This window comes from Pongo abelii, chromosome 3 (genome assembly GCF_028885655.2).
Source record: "Pongo abelii isolate AG06213 chromosome 3, NHGRI_mPonAbe1-v2.0_pri, whole genome shotgun sequence".
In the NCBI taxonomy this organism is placed as follows: Eukaryota; Metazoa; Chordata; class Mammalia; order Primates; family Hominidae; genus Pongo; species Pongo abelii.
Genome location: NC_071988.2, coordinates 91,295,847 through 91,312,870, shown reverse-complemented (window position 1 = coordinate 91,312,870; position 17,024 = coordinate 91,295,847). Strand labels below are relative to the sequence as shown.

Genomic DNA, 17,024 nt, shown 5'->3' with positions numbered 1-17,024 from the left:
TTTGCCTTTTTTTCTATTTTCCCCTTATATTAATTCTTTTCTTCATTTTTTTCTTTTTTCTTTTTTTCCTCCCTCCCTTCCTTACTTTCTTTCTTGTTTTCTTCTTTTAGTCATTTAAACAATAGTTAGTGAGTACTGCTATAGGCCCGGAAATATATGAGAAAGCAACCCAGTAGATAAAAAGTATTAGGTTGGTGCAAAAGCAATTGTAGTTTTTGCCATTAAAAGTAATCACAAAGGGACATCATTAATATAAGGCATTTGTAATGTAAAACTCCAAAGGCACTATGGTTTTGTAAATGAAGAAGTTGAAAAGCTGTGTTTAAACTTAACTGATCCCTTATTAGAGAATGAAATACTAAAAAATAGGTATTGTTAAGCTCATTATTTTGTGATTAACAAGATAGGGAATCAGTAGTTTGTGTTTGACAGTTGAAAAAAGAACAGATGATAAGCATATGAGTAGCTTCTTTTGTTAGACACAGTTTCTCAATCCACAAACAGTAAGTGATTTTAGAAGACCGATGGACCAGAACATGTCCTGCTATTTGTAGTCATGGAAATAGGGTGCCTTTTCATCCGTGATGGACTGCTATGCTCTTGAAAATATCAAGGGATTTAATTTACAAGGGAAACATTCTGCAAAGATATGTTACTAAATATGTTGCTATGAGTATGCAACTCATTGGCAGATTTTTATAATGTGTTTGTGTTTTAATATTTTCCTAATCTCCTTCAATTACAGGGAAAATATTTAGTCACATATCTATACCAATGCGATAAACTTCAATCTGGAGAGTCTTTGGCAAATTGTGAATGTTTGTGTTCTAATGGCAAAAAGGAGCTATAATAAATGCTATGTTCTAGTTTAATTTATGAAAACAAACTATTAGGCCTAAAATATATGGAATAACCTGATAATTCATCTGAACATCCCATAATGTTTTGAGTACTGGATATTCAAAGTGGAAACAATGCTCATATTTATTAAAAATAAAAATGTAGTAATAAAATAATAAGTATTATGTTTAATAATATAATAATAATAGTTATATTGATAATATAATAGCAAATTTAATAGTAAGATTAATTGAGACAAAGATATAAATTACCCTGCACATAGCTGCTCAATTTTAGGCATTAAAACTATCACTATTACTTTTGCTACAACGAACATTATCAAAAGGATAGAATATAGAGGAACTTTTTAAAAAATCAAAAGAGCTATTAGCTTTGAACTAAAAGAAGGTCATATATCCTTTAAAACTTGAGAGAATTAAAGTTATGCTCAGATTTAGATAAAATTATTGATGTGTTCTACTAAGAAGTATTTACGCTCAATGGACTCAGTATTGTCTATGAAGTAGAAAGGAAAATTGTTTTCTGGTGAGATAAGTTTGAAGTTTAAGGAGAGTTGAAGGCAGTTAACACTAATGTCAACAAGAAAAAGAGTTTGATAAGATGTCTTTGGTTACCAACACAGTTTAAAAAACATAAACTTACTTAAAATTCATCTGTTTTGGTGGAATGGCAGTAGAAATCAAATTCAGAATTTTACGTGGTTGCGTGTTTTCCAGGTAAGGTTGGCTAAGTGTAGGGGGGCAGAAATACGAGCTATCAAGATAATATTTAAAATAATGAAGCATGAAGTCTGGGCTGTGTAAGAAAGGAAGTGAGGCCAATACAGAGTAGAAAGAATGAAATGTAACCAGAATTTTAGTGGATGGGAGTGGGGTGAATGGATTCTATGAGGACAAATAAAAATTCTCTTGGCACCATGGAATACTATGCAGCCATAAAAAATGATGAGTTCACGTCCTTTGTAGGGACATGGATGAAATTGGAAATCATCATTCTCAGTAAACTATCGCAAGAACAAAAAACCAAACACCGCATATTCTCACTCATAGGTGGGAATTGAACAATGAGAACACATGGACACAGGAAGGGGAACATCACACTTCGGGGACTGTTGTGGGGTGGGGGGAGGGGGGAGGGATAGCATTGGGAGATATACCTAATGCTAGATGACAAGTTGGTGGGTGCAGCGCACCAGCATGGCACATGTATACATATGTAACTTACCTGCACATTGCGCACATGTACCATAAAACCTAAAGTATAATAATGATGATAATAATAATAATAATAATAAAAGAAAAAAAAAAAGGGAAAAAAAAAAATTCTCTTGGCTTCTACTTATTCCACCTTTCAAAATATATGTCATATGTCAACTTCTGAAAATCCCTTAAGTGTTCAGGCTGAATAAGAAAGGAAGCAGCACTAAGAGGAACTGAATAGAATGGAATACAATGGGAATTATAAAGGATTGACGTATTCTATGGAGTCAAAGATAAAGTCTTCAAAATTTAAAGTTTTTCGCTCGTCGATGACATATATCATATAATGTTACTCCCCAGTGGAAACTCCTGTAATGTCTTCCCATTACAACCGAATGCTTAATAAATAACTTTCATCCCTATCCCCTCCTTCCTAATCTGCTTTCCTTATAGCTTTCCCCATCCCTCCATCTTCTCAGGACGTGCTGACTCCCTTGGAGCCCAAGTATGCCTTAGAGCCCACATGTGCACCCATGTGTTTGCTTTTGCTCTTTCTTCATTTCGTGACACCATTAATGAGGAATCTTGAAAGGTTTATGGTCTTAGTGGCTGACTCCATACTTTAGTCTGACAAGGTGGACTGAGAGAGGAGGACTGAGGGCTCTGGTGAAGGTTTGAGGTTAAAGTTGTGGCAAATTATAAGCATGAATAAATCAGAAAGATGGTGGAATGATGGCTAAGTAGTTCTGTGAGCCAAGCTGTGGTGGGGGAATATAAAACTTGTAGTGTTCTAGGTTATTGGTTATGATAAGTAAAATTGAAGTGTCCAGAAAGTGTATATAAAGCATTTTGGTAGTAGACAAGCTAGTTTAAAGTTAATTGTTAAATAACTACTTATATTAGCATCGGTAGCCTCAGTGGTTAATATGAACAATAAAAATGCTGATTTTTTTTTATCACTCGAAATTTTATTTTGAGGGGAAAAGAAATGTGTTTTTGTAACTCAGAAACAGTGGTAAAAACATCTTAAGTAATCATCAACCTAATGAAACCACAATGCAAACCCAACATTCAACATTAACTCATGGGAAGGGTATACGCAATTCAGGAAATATTCTGCAGTCTTCTTTGACTCAGTATTCCCGCCTTCGCAATAAGCTTGTCCAAACATGCTGGTAGTATGAAGTAATATGGTAGAGAACTGTAAAAGGTAGATTTTCCAGGCAAACCTAAAAAGAAAAAAGTAATACTGGACTTATATATTACAGAAGATAGTTTTTGTTTATGTATAGAACACACACACTTGTCCATCTTAGTCTGGCAGAATGTTAATTATAACTATTGTGAGCTAATATTTTCTCATGCTTAAGATAATTCATGGCACATAATAAGATTTTTAATAACTATCTGTGTTCATGCTTGATGGAGTCAATACAGTCACTGAGGTAGAAGGAGAAATTGTTTCCTGATAAGATAAAGTTGAACAGTTTAATGAATGAGAGTTAATAGCAAGCTTATTCAATCTAGCATACAAAAATAGCATTTTTATTTATTAATGGTACATATGTATATTTTCAGCCAATTTTGAAGGAACACTTTAATTATTCTTATTTTCTAAGTTGCTTATTAGGCATATAAGATATTACTGCTTCCTATAATTTAAGCCTTTTGATCTAATTGGAATGCAGATTTTGGTAAAATAATGTTTTATATACAATGACTTTGGGGTCATATATTTCAATAAATCACTTTAAAATTAAATTCTTCAAATTGCACTGTACATTTTTTGGCTTCTCTGTTTCTTTTGTAATTTTTCTGTCAATTCAATACCTTCTGCCTTATATTTTATCTCTGATTCATCGCTTAACCTTGTTGTATTATTATATCTTTCTATCTCTAATTAGCACATTGTATTGTCATTTCTGTGTCTTTGTCAGAAAAGGGCTTAATGAAGGTAAATTTAGTATCATAATTTTGTATCTCTCAGGTCTCTGACATCATGGGACATACGATAAGCTTTTTAAAAAATGTAGAATAAGGCGGGGCACCATGGCTCATGCCTGTAATCCCAGCACTTTGGGAGGCCAAGACAGGTGGATCACCTGAGGTCAGGAGTTCAAACCAGCCTAGCCAACATGTTGAAACCCTGTCTCTACTGAAAAAAAAACTACAAAACTAGCAGGGCATGGTGGCGGGCGCCTGTAATCCCAGCTATTCTGGAGGCTGATACAGGAGAATTGCTTGAACCCGGGAAGTGGAGGTTGTAGTGAGCTGAGATCGAGCCATTGCACTCCAGCCTGGGCGACAAGAGTGAAACTCCATCTCAAAAAAAAAAAAAAAAATGGAATAAATATGTGAATAATGACAGTAAGAAATATTACTATTTATAAAACACAACTGTATTTTTAGCTCTTATCCATAACAATTATGGTATTATTTTTGTCACATGAGATTACTTTGTGAAGTTGCCTGACCCTTTTTCATTATTAGGAAGGCCAAAATAACATAATAAAATCAAGTTTGTAACAATGTACTCAAAGTCAGAAAATATCCTTTCAAAAAAACCTTAACGTGGCCTTTCGGGTGCAGTTCAGCATTGGTAGTAGAGCGTTTGAGCCCTAGGGCTGGAAATCTGTATTCGATTTTTTTTTTTTTTGGCTTTTTTATTTTCTCAGGACTATCATGAACAATTTATTTAACCTCCATTCCACCTCAGGTTCTTCATCTCAAATCAACTGATACTTTGATTATGGCCATTCTTGCAGGAATAAGGTGGCATCACATTGTGATTTTGATTTGCATTTCCTTGATCATTAGTGATGTTGAGCATTTTTTCATATGTTTGTTGGCCATTTGTTTATCTTCTTTTGAGAATTGTCTGTTCATGTCCTTAGCCCACTTTTTGATGGGATTGTTTGTTTTGTTCTTAGTGGTTTGCTTGACTTCGTTGTAGGTTCTGGATATTAGTCTTTTGTTGGATGTACAGATTGTGAAGATTTTCTCTCACTCTGTGAGTTGTCTGTTTACTCTGCTGACTGTTCCTTTTGCTGTGCAAAAGCTCTTTAATTAGGTCCCAGCTGCTTATCTCTGTTTTTATTGCATTTGCTTTCGGGTTTTTGGTCATGAAATCCTTGCCTAAGCCAATGTCTAGAAAGGTTTTTCTAATCTTCCAGAATTTTTATAGTTTCAGGTCTTTGGTTTAAGTCAACATCTTGAGTTGATTTTTGTGTAGGGTGAGAGATGAGGATCCAATTTCATTCTCCTACATGTGGCCAGCCAATTATACCAGCACCATTTGTTGAAAAGCGTGTCCTTTCCCCACTTTATATTTTTATTTGCTAATCAAAGAATCAAAAACAGTAGATGTTGGCATAGATGCGGCGATCAGGGAACACTTCTACACTGCTGGTGTAAATGTAAACTAGTACAGCCACTATGGAAAACAGTGTGGAGATTCCTTAAAGAACTAAAAGTAGAGCTACCAGTTGATCCAGCAATCCCACCACTGGGCATCTATCCAAAGGAAAAGAAGTCATTATTTGAAAAAGATACTTGCATACTCATGTTTATAGCAGCACAATTCACAATTGCAAAATCGTGGAACCAACCCAAATGCCCATCAATCAACAAGTGGATAAAGAAACTGTGGTATGTATATATGATGGAATACTACTCAGCCACAAAAAGGAATGAATTAACTGCATTTGCAAGGACGTGGATGAGATTGGGGATTATTATTCTATGTGAAGTAACTCAGGAATGGAAAACCAAACATCGTATGTTCTCACTGATATGTGGGAGCTAATCTATGAGGACACAAACCCATAAGAATGATACAATGGACTTTGGGGACTTGAGGGGAAGAGTGAGGCGGTGGGGGGGTGCATAAAAGACAATAAATACAGTGCAGTGTATACTGCTTGGGTGATGGGTGCAGCAGGATCTCACAAATCACCACTGAAGAACTTACTCATGTAACCAAATACCACCTGTACCCCAATAACTTATGGAAAAAAAATCAGCTGATAGTATTAACTACTTCATAGGTTTTTTGTAAACATTAAATTAGTCAATACAGGCAAGGGCTTAGAATTGTAATTGGTGCACTATATGCTCTTGATAAATTATTATCACTATTATTATTCATTGTTTTGAAACCTAATTTGTCATGCTAGAAATTTGTGTTTGGGACATATAAAAAGAACAAAACGTTTAAATTAAATGAGAGAATTCTAGGATAGGAGATAAACCTGAATGCTGTAAGAGCAAAATAAGAAAAACAAAACATGACTACACAAAGGACATTACAATTTTCTTGAGTTGCCACCATGGTTCTAAATCCATTGAATAAATTGTCAAAGAGAGAAATTTGAAAAATAAGCCAAATTTTTTTGTAGAAAACATTAATTTTTCCAGAGAAAATGATGCAGGAAATTTGTCTTAAATGGCTTGAATTGTGTATGAAACTCTCTTGATATTACATATCTTTTCTCAAACCAAAGTGCCAGGTCTGAATTTCTTGGCACAACTCAAAAGATGACAGGAAATCATCTGTGTGAACACTATGCCTGTGACAATTTTCACTCATAGTCATTCCTTCTGGCTTGAATGTATCATTAGCTTTGGAGGAAATGTACTATAATTTATATTTAAAGTATTAATGAAATATGCATGCAAATTACACAGACAACTTACATTTGTGAGTCAAAAAGATGAAAGCAAAATTTAAAACACTTTATAAACCAAAATATGATTTAATTAAAGCTGAAAGTATATTACTTAGTAATATTATTTAATATAACTTTCTTCACATGAAAGTTATTGCTTAAATTCTAGGGGGAAAGGCACTTACCAAAGTAAAGTAGAAGCAGTTAATTCAAGAATCTTAAAAATCCCTCTTTGAAGAGAAAAGAGAAAAAAATGAATAATTTTATTTAAAAAATGTATAGGAACAAATCTCCATCTCATATGCAAATCAGAGGTACTAAATTCTGATTTTTCTAAAATTATATGGAAGACACTTTTAAATGCTACATGCATATCTAAAAAACTAAATCGTATTTAAAAATATCCAGAGAAATAATGTGACTTGCCTAAGTTCAAAAGCCTATTTATATTAGGTCTTCTGATTCCAAAACCCATGTTGTTTATAATACATTTTAATTCTCTGGGTTCAGTGTCCTGTTCCCTCATTCATTCTTCATATTAGAAGAAATGTTCCCTAGGTCAAATCTCTTTTTTTTTTTTTTTTTTAAATAAGATAAAGGATAAATGTTAACTAGAACTTGGTCCAGCTACTTTTTACAATTTCATCTACTTTTGTAACGTTATTATTTTTATTTATTATGCTGTGTTTGCATTGTATGATTTATTATTTAATTTCTAGCTTAGGCATTTTTATTTGTTTCAGCTTCTACTTGAGTTTATTGGGATTATATCAGTTTCATCCCCCTAGCTTACTTTTAGCACAAAAGATAACTATTTTTAAGTTTCAAATAAAAAGAGAGCACTCACCAGAGTGGGGATAACTTGGTAAGCATTTGTCTTCATGTTTTTCCATGGTTTCATAGTTTTGTGATATTGATAAACAGCTTTTACATATTGGGGCAAGGTGAACTGATAATATTGGTTGATTTTGTTCTAGAAAAATATATAAATAATTATCTCAATATCCCATGAATCAGAGAGACCTGAACATAACCAAATGAATCAAAACTCTATTTGGATAAATTCTACATTTTACCAAATGAACCTAATTAAAGGAAAATTTATTCATACAAAATTAACTCCATGATTACATTTATAGAATTAACTGTAGAAGTAAGAAAATTATTTGGTTAATTCAGACCCCAAAGCCACAGTTCTTGCATGAAAGAAATCAAAAACAAGGAAAAATAAAATTAAAAATACATGTAAGAAGGCAAGAAGATAATTTCTTGACTAAGATAAGTGTCCTCAGTTGTGGTTTATTTTCTGTTTCTGAGGAAAACGCTGGGCCTCAGAGTCATATAGAATGTGTGATTTAACTTAGTGGAATCTATGACACTGAGCAGTTAATCTCTGAGTGTTATTTATCTTGTAGAAGTAAATGAATTAATATGGAAAGAGCACTTTATTTGCATAATGCCTCCCATATATTTTATTATGAGTACATGTGCCCCTCTTCTATGTTCTATTTATCTATATAGATTTAGCCACAGATTGTCGTAGGGATTTAAGTTGGAATTAAATACAGTGGCATCTTCTTTTAGGCTAAGTTCTCATTTTTACAAAGTGGAAAATCAATGGAATTTTAGAATTGCCATGGAATAATTGTTGGGTGGATACTTAGCAATAATATAAGTGTTACAGTTGGGGAATGCTTCTGTAACCATTTTTAAAAAGGGAAGACTGTTATAAAAATTGGAACTGGTAAACATAGTTTTTTTTTTGTTTTATCAAGAGGATTGCAACTTGGCAGTTTCCAAGTAAAGTCTAATTGTGCTATGTTTGTATGGAAAATTTACCAGATGTTTTTAGTAATTCTTTTCATCTTCAGTCAGCTCAGTTTTCTGTTAATAACAAAAATAAATGGTCATAAAATACAGAAGAAAATGTTTTGAGATTATATTTTGTTGTTTTGTTTGAACAAAACTTACTTACCTTGGTGAATACTTCAGTTGATTCCTTAGGGAAAGAAAATGAAAAAATAACCTCACTTGGATAACCCAATAGTAATTTTTGTCCATATCATAATAATATAGAATTAAGGCTAATTATTTTAATAATTCAGGGCCAAGCTGTTACTACCAAGAAACAAAGTCATACTTTATAGAAATCTATTCTGAATTAAATTAATATAAGTATTCATTGAAAGGACATGTCCTGTGTCAACATAATGGTACCTGACTGAAAATACATTTTATTTCATATTTTCCATTTACCTACATTGTTCATATAATGTCAAATTTCTATGTAATATGGGCAGGTGCAAAAGAGAGAGACAGAGAGAGAGAGAGAGAGGAAAAATAATTAAGCCTACTGAGGTGTGTGGCAAAGTCTGCATGTTCCTTCTTGGAGGACCAGTGTTTTTTATATCAGTGTCCATAGGCCCACAGTTTGAGGTGGAGAGAAAGGGTAAAGCATGCTTCTCAAGGCACTAAGAAGGAAGATGTTGTTTGCTTTGGGCCCCAGGCCACAAGATCCTGTGCCACAATTTATACTTAATATTCTGAAGACCCTTTCCAATTTTGCTCTCCCACTTGGCACTTTCTCCCACAGTGGGTGTTCCCTGAACCTGTGATTTACATAACTTATAACCCAGTCCAGTATTCAACTCCTAAACGATATTAAACTACAGTGAAGGCAACTGCCAGAATCCTGATTTGGCTGGCTTGTTTTAAAAATTCATTTTTCCAATGTAACAGAGTTCAGACATATATTATCTGAAAGTGTGTGATAGAACAGCTACTCTTGACCATGTAGATGGTTCATTCCAGACCTCTAAAATGACTTTGAGTCTGTATTTTTTACAAGGGTTTTCCTTTGTTTCCATTTGATATGTCAATAGCATAACACCTAATTTACTTAAAATAATTAGTCAACAGCAAGAAACAGAGTATTTCTCAATGAATTCATTAATTGTTTCATTTTAAAATTATCATTTTCCTCACCAGAGATAACCTACTAGAACATTATTTGAGAAATAAAAAGTATAATAATCAAAATTTTAGAATCAGGGCAATTGAATACTTAGCAGTATATTCTTAATATTTGTGGACAAAAGATCTTTTTTATATTACAACAAAGGTATTATTATGACAGGTGAAAAAGATTAATTGCAATAAAATTCTCAGTTCAAAAAATGGTAGAAATCTGTTTTTTTAAAAAAGAAAGAAGCAGCAAAAAACATAGAATACTTAGGCTATGTGGAGAGATCTTGCTAACCTGGAAGGTCTTGACTGAAAAAAATTAAGGTCAATTGAGAAAATCACAGTTAAGGAGTAAAGAGGATTTTATTTATTTATTTATTTATTTATTTTTTTCTTTATTATTATTATTATTATTATTATTATACTTTAGGTTTTATGGTACATGTGAGCAATGTGCAGGTAAGTTACATATGTATACATGTGAGGATTTTTAAGTAAACTAAAATATCACTCAATTTTATTAAAAGAGGAGAATTTCAGGAGTATTAATATTTTAATGTTTAGTTTTTAGAAATATGAATCAAATACAGCTTCATATACAAACAATACTTTACCATATTAACAGTCTTTTTTGGTGTTTCCGTAAAGGAATAAAACAAGAATTAGACACATTGTTCTCAGTGTATTGATTATACATAATTGCCTCTTGGATGTATAGAGAAAAACTACTCTTTTATAAACAAGAAGAATAAAAATAAATTTATCTGTAATGCTTCTTTTAATCACTTTTTTATCTCTAAGATCTGGAAACATGGAAGGGACATAGTATTTGCTAAATACAACATTTCTTAAATAAATAATAATTGAATGAATGAATTTTTCACAAGAGTAATTGAGAAAGCACATGCTTTTAGGCAACTCATTTAAATAATTTTAATAATTGCATGTTTATTTAAAACATATATATATAATCAAACTTGTGAGTTAAGTACATATAACTTTCCTTTTATTTTTATTTTTATTTTTTTTAATTTTTGAGACAGACTATCTCTCTTGTCGCCCAGGCTGGAGTGCAAACGTACTCTCTTGGCTCACTGCAACCATCGCCTCCTGGGTTCAAGTGATTCTCCTGCTTCAGCTTCCTGAGTAGTTTGGATTACAGGCACCCACCACCATACCTGGCTAATTTTTGTATTTTTTTAGTAGAGATGGGGTTTCACCATATTGGCCAGGCTAGTCTCGAACTCCTGACCTCAGGTGATCCACCCGCCTTGGCCTCCCAAAGTGCGTGAGCCACCGCGCCCGGCCTAACGTTTCTTATTATTAGCAATGACAAGTTTTTAAAAAGCATAACTTCAGGAAAAATATTATATAAATAATAGCTTGGATGGAGAACAGGTAAGGGGAAAAAACAAATTGAAAAGTTTAAAAGTTTAGAAGAATGAAAATTTACATGAAAACAAAAAACTAATTTAGAAGATTCCCTTCCCAGAGAGGATCTGGATTCAGAGAAGCAATGCCTTTTGGAGGATCATTAACAACAAGTCTGGACTCTGATCTCTCTTTTCCTCCCCTCCTACGTGAAATTCCCTCTCTGTCCAAGGGTAGGGCGAGGGCTGTGTCAGACACCCTGCTGCCTCTTTGCTGACCACAGGCAAGATTTCTTTTTAGGACCTGACCTCCTCCTTGCTTCTTACCTCAGTGTCAAGTCTGACTTTATTTTTTTTCTCTGTGTCACAGTGAATACCTTCAGAGGCAGAAAAATCTCTTCAATTGCCCCTGTAACAAACTCAGAAAACTATCCAAGATGAAAAATCATGCTGTGGAGATCTTGCCAGGTTATAAAATAAATCTATCAGCTATCTATAAACCTCCCTGATTGGCATTGTCTGATGGGGTGGTCTTGGGTTGTCACTGCTCCCATTGAGGCCTCCCTGGAGCAGGGTTCTCTTTCTGGTCTCTCTTGCATAATGCCCATGAATGAGTTTCTAAAACTGCTTTGAGATCTAGAGTGTTGCATCAGAAATGCCAACCACTCGGGCAAAAAGCTACTGTAAATTCCCATTTATTAGTGGTTGGAAAAAAATTTTATTTCACCTCAAAGAAAAATAGTTTGAAAATACCTACCAAAACTAAAAATAAATATACTAAACCTAAACAACCCAAATGCCTTCTAAGTATAGGGCAATAGAGGACTGAATTGTGGAATATCATCAGCAGTGTAAATAGGTAGATTATATCTGCTGTGACAATATGGATAAAGTGACAATATGGATAAATGTGCTAGAAATCTATTGAGTGAAAAATGCAACACCAAGGAGGCTACATAAAGTATGATACTCCTTGTAAATCTCAAAAACAAACCAAACTACATAGAGAAACTACTTTGAAATTCAGGGTGTGTATGCTTTTTAAAAGAAATGAAGCCCAATCTAAATGCTAATATGAGTTACTTGAAGGAGATTTTCAACAGGAAATAAGTCCCTTAGGATCTTTCTGATATCATCTTGTAATATTCAGAGTCTAACATTAACTATGAGAATTTACTGTGTGGTAAAAGCAATTTATTACTTAATATATTAACTTTATTAAAAGTAATGTTATTGTCTAAAATGAATGTTCTAAGGAGAAATAAACACACGGAAAATTAAATAGTGTTTATGATCATATATGTATGAAATAAAACATAAAATATAGAACTATAAGTATTAATTATGATACTCATAATTTATAGTTACATGTGTGTTGCATATTAATTTATGGTATTAAAGTTTGTGATAGAAATATTATAAAAATTTCATGTATATATCCTCTAACTCAAAAATTTCACTTTTAGGAATTTATCCTATTAATATATTCATATATGTATAAAATAAGCTATTATAAGAATATTAGTATGTTATTTTTATAATTTAAAAAATAGAAACAACATTTATCAATAGGAAACTATGAAGATGTATCAATGAAGATGTATACAGTGGAATTAACTGAAAAAATTTTAAGAAAGAATGAAAACCACTAACTGATTAGGCCTCCATTTCTCATGGGAACTGGCAAATTTAGTTTGGTTAGTTGATTCATGCAAGTTTAAACCTCCTTTACTTGATTATTCATAAAATTATGACAAAAGTAGTTGTTTACTTTCATTATCACCAGTTTCCCATGTTTTTAATTTTTTGGTGATCTTCGGTACTGTAGCATAAGGGAAAAATCAGTTTAAAATATGTATTCTAAGAAAGATATATAAGTATACTTATGCATATAGATGCATATACTCTCACATACACATCATCTGCTATGCTTCCATATTATTGGCAAAAGTGTAAAATATCTTAATTCTGATAGTGAGGATATATCTCAGTAAGTATTTTTAAATTTTTATGTGTTCAAACATCCCTATAAAACTTAGATAAATTCAATAATTCTTTCTTTAAGAAAAATGCAGATGTTTACAAAACAGTGCAATTTTCCTATTTCCTATTTATCAAACTCTCCATTAGTATCAAATTAAGATCTACTACTTTCCCTTAGAAATTACTGGCTAATATGAAAACGGAAACTAGCTTTCCTATACCAATGGGGCAAAAAGGAAGGGAGGTAGAGCAAGATGATAGCACGTTTGGTGTCTGTTCATTGGTACAAGAACACTGTCCCAGGTCTGTTAACCAATTAACTCTGCAGGGCTTCCCTATGTAAATAGCAGAATCTTTATGCCAAACTAAAACTGTGATTTTTTTATATACAGAATATTTTTAATTTATATTCTAACAGTGAAATAATAATCTATATTAGCAATTACAAATTTAAGTTAATATAGTAAATAAATTTAAAGAATACAGAAAATCATGTTATTTATTATATGAGTTGATATTATATACTGTTTCCAAATGTGCTTGACTATTGGTTTTTTCAAATACAGTGTCATTAAATGGTTTCATCTTTTGGATTTTGGAGTGAGGGTCCTCATAGGTTTGGAGTGAGGGGCTTTATTCTTGGAAAGAAATAAAAAAAAAATGTATCTACTGATTCAAGAAGAATATAGTGCCAGTCCAGCATTTGATGACAAACTTGCAACCAATTGGTGATAGAAAGGTGATGGAAAACTAACAAGAAATCTTTTCAGGAATATCTAACTTTGACAATGTGGTTCACAAATGGCACACAAGTATATTTTCTTGGGACCCTATTGACATCCATTCATTACCTCTTTCATACTTATTTAAAAAGATACTTATAAGGAATAAGATTGGTAAAAAAATAATGTACATGCATCTAAGATATATTTCATCAATGAACCAGTAAATACATAAATACGTTTTACCTGACTGGTTTGTATAACTGCATCCTTTTTCTCCTTATATTTCCACAAAATAAATAACACATTGTTATAAATAAAAAGCAAGCCATAATAGATAAATAAAAAGTAATTCTTTAAATATATTTAATATAAGTGGTTTGTACTTACTTTCTGAGAGATGCCGGCAGATTTCCTTAAAAAATATAAATAGTATGTTTAATTACTTATAAAATTGTTATTTTTCCCTTTCTTTGGACTTTTAATTATTCCTGGAGATGAAATAAGGGAAATCAAACTAGGCTTTTTATTGGGTGGCTATATTTACTGGTCCTGTAACAAGACAAAAAAGCTTTAATTTTATGATTTGATCAAAAGGCTGAGGAGGACTTGTGTTATTTATTGCTCATATTAGAAAAATTTCCTTAAGACAAATTCATTTTATGAAACAAAATGGAAATGGTTACTTGGCATTTGAGCAAGTACTTCCTTACATTTCCCTACATTACATTTCCCTTGTTAAATGAAGATACTGATTTCTATCCTTCCCCCTACATGAAAGAATTATTTGAAGGACCAAGTGAAATGATATATGAGCAAATACTTAGGACATGTATGTTAAATTTAAATTAAATTAGTACTTATTTGTCACTATTGCTACTATTGTTATTTGTTATTGTATTTGGACTGCCCTACTTTTAAAGTTAGAACTTTTGAGTGTATTTTGCCTCTAGTTACTGTATTTTTTTTTGAGAGAGAGTCTCACTCTGTTGCCAGGCTGGAGTGCAGTGGCAGATCTTGGCTCACTGCAAACTCCAACTCCATGGTTCAAGTGATTCTCCTGGTTTAGCCTTCCAAGTGGTTGTGATTACAGGCACGTGCCACCATCCCCAGTTAATCTTTATATTTTTAGTAGAGACAGGGTTTCACCATGTTGGACAGGATGGTCCCGAGCTCCCGTCCTCAGGTGATCCTCCTGCCTTGGCCTCCCAAACTGCTGGGATTACAGGCCTGAGCCACTGCGCCTGGCCACTGTATTTATTTTTATCCTGTACCCCTCGCCTCTTAAAAATGCAAAACTTACTACAGTGGGAGCAAAGGGGTAGACACTTGTCTTATGCTGATCCCCTGGGTTTATAACATTCTGATGTTGATAAGGAAGCTGAAGAAATGGGAGGAAGTACCACTTCTGATAAAATGGGTTGATTTTGTTCTAGAGAGAAAGGAAATTATGAATATTTATTCCAACATTTTATATCCTTCATGAGTCAAAGCAAATGTTAGCAAAACTGAATGAATTAGAACTTTAATTAGAAAATTTATAAGTGGTGGCAAATTTGCTGAGAAAAAGAATAGTTTACATACATAAAAATTACCTTAACTGTGTCTACATTTATAGTCAATTGCAGAATTTAAAAATTATCAAATTAAGTAAGACCACGGGAGAAAATTATCTATGTGGGGAAGAAAAGTATGTTTAAGAAAGGAAAAGAAAAAAAAAACAATCACAAGGTACATGTCTCAACTTATTCCTTTTCCATGTGTGTTGGAAGTTAGTCTGGTCTTAATTGTCTTTACCCAGGGCACTGGAATCCACGACCCTGATTAAATTGCTTAAACTGTCTGAGCATTACTTATCATGTGGGATTATATCTGTTAAACTATAATGAGAAGTTTGCCTAGTAACTAAGTATTCTAGTAAGTTCCGGAGCCTTTGAACTGATTTTACAAAGATTATTTTTAGGGATTAAATATAAATAGCATTTTTTCCTCAGGAGAATTTTCATTTAATAGAGAGTGAAAAATAAGTGTGTGTAGAAAGTCAACGGGTCTTTAGAATTGTTGGATGAATCCATGGTTCCGTTAAGAGAGGTACAAAACGAGAATGTTACTGGAAGTATTTTGACAAAATGTAAGAAAGATATTTATAGCAACGTGGAAGTTAGTAACGATCTAAATTCCTAAAAAGACAGGTTTTATTTGGAGCATTCCATTTTTAAGTGTTCAAAAACAGGTGTTTCTATTATAAAGGTTTTAGAAAGCAAGTCTGCTCTGTGTTGAAATAAGATAATTGTCAAATTTTTAGATGAATTTACTGTGTTCCAAGCAATTTCTGTATAAATTAAATGTACATCATCTAATACAATCTTGCAGGGTTAATGCAGCTCTCCGTATTTTCAGTTAAGGAAACTGGAGCTTGGAGAGGTTAAGTAATAACTTGTGGAGCTGGAGTTGGAATACAAGTTGCCTGATACCAAAATCTATGCGCTTTCCCTACACACGCAGCAAACTTCTCTAGTCCTCAGAGGATGGATTACATCAGGAGTCCCCAACCTTTTTGACATCAAGGACCGGTTTTGTGGAAGACGATTTTTTCCACGGATGGGGGCGGGGGTATGGTTTCGGGATAAAACTGTTCCACCTCAGATCATCAGGCGTTAGAAAGATTCTCATAAGGAGAACACAACCTAGATCCCTAGCGTGCGCAGTTCACCATGCGGTTCGCTCTCCTGAGACTCTAACGCCACCGCTGATCTGACAGAGGCGGAGCTCAGGCTAGTGCTAGCTTGCTTGCAGCTCACCTCCTGTTGTCCTGCGTGGTTCCTAACAGGCCAAGGACCGGTACCGGTACCCCCTGTGGTTTGGGGACCCCTAGATTATATGACCTCCTGTAGCTTGAGAATGTTTACACTTTAGATAATCATCTAAGATCCCGTCGTCAAAGAGAAGTTGAGTGCGTAATAATGTGATACCTTAAGTGCATTGGTATCTAACTTAGGTAATTTAAACTTGCAACAAACTTTCTGAAATTTGTAACTCCTCCAAAATCAGCGGATAATTTCTCAATACTCATTTTTCTTAAAATATAAATCCACATTGATTTGACAAAAATAATAGCCAGAAATCAGAGCAACAAAAATAGCAAAAATAGACTCCTACAAATTGGGGATAAATTTCTTTCTTTTTCTTTTTTTTTTTTTTGAGACGGAGTCTCTTTCGATCGCCGGGCTAGAATGCAGTGGTGTGATCTCGGCTCAC

At 33.3% G+C, this 17,024-nt stretch overlaps 1 long non-coding RNA gene across 1 annotated transcript; it reads right to left on the bottom strand.

The window, feature by feature from the left end:
* Positions 1-3,015: 3,015 nt before the first annotated feature.
* Positions 3,016-16,699, bottom strand: LOC129058850 (uncharacterized). The gene is made up of 7 exons (XR_008524264.1): positions 16,568-16,699; positions 14,157-14,181; positions 8,703-8,726; positions 8,567-8,611; positions 7,575-7,700; positions 6,913-6,957; positions 3,016-3,289 (listed from the first exon to the last, which is right to left on the bottom strand). It is a non-coding gene; the product is annotated as an uncharacterized LOC129058850 (long non-coding RNA).
* Positions 16,700-17,024: the final 325 nt, after the last annotated feature.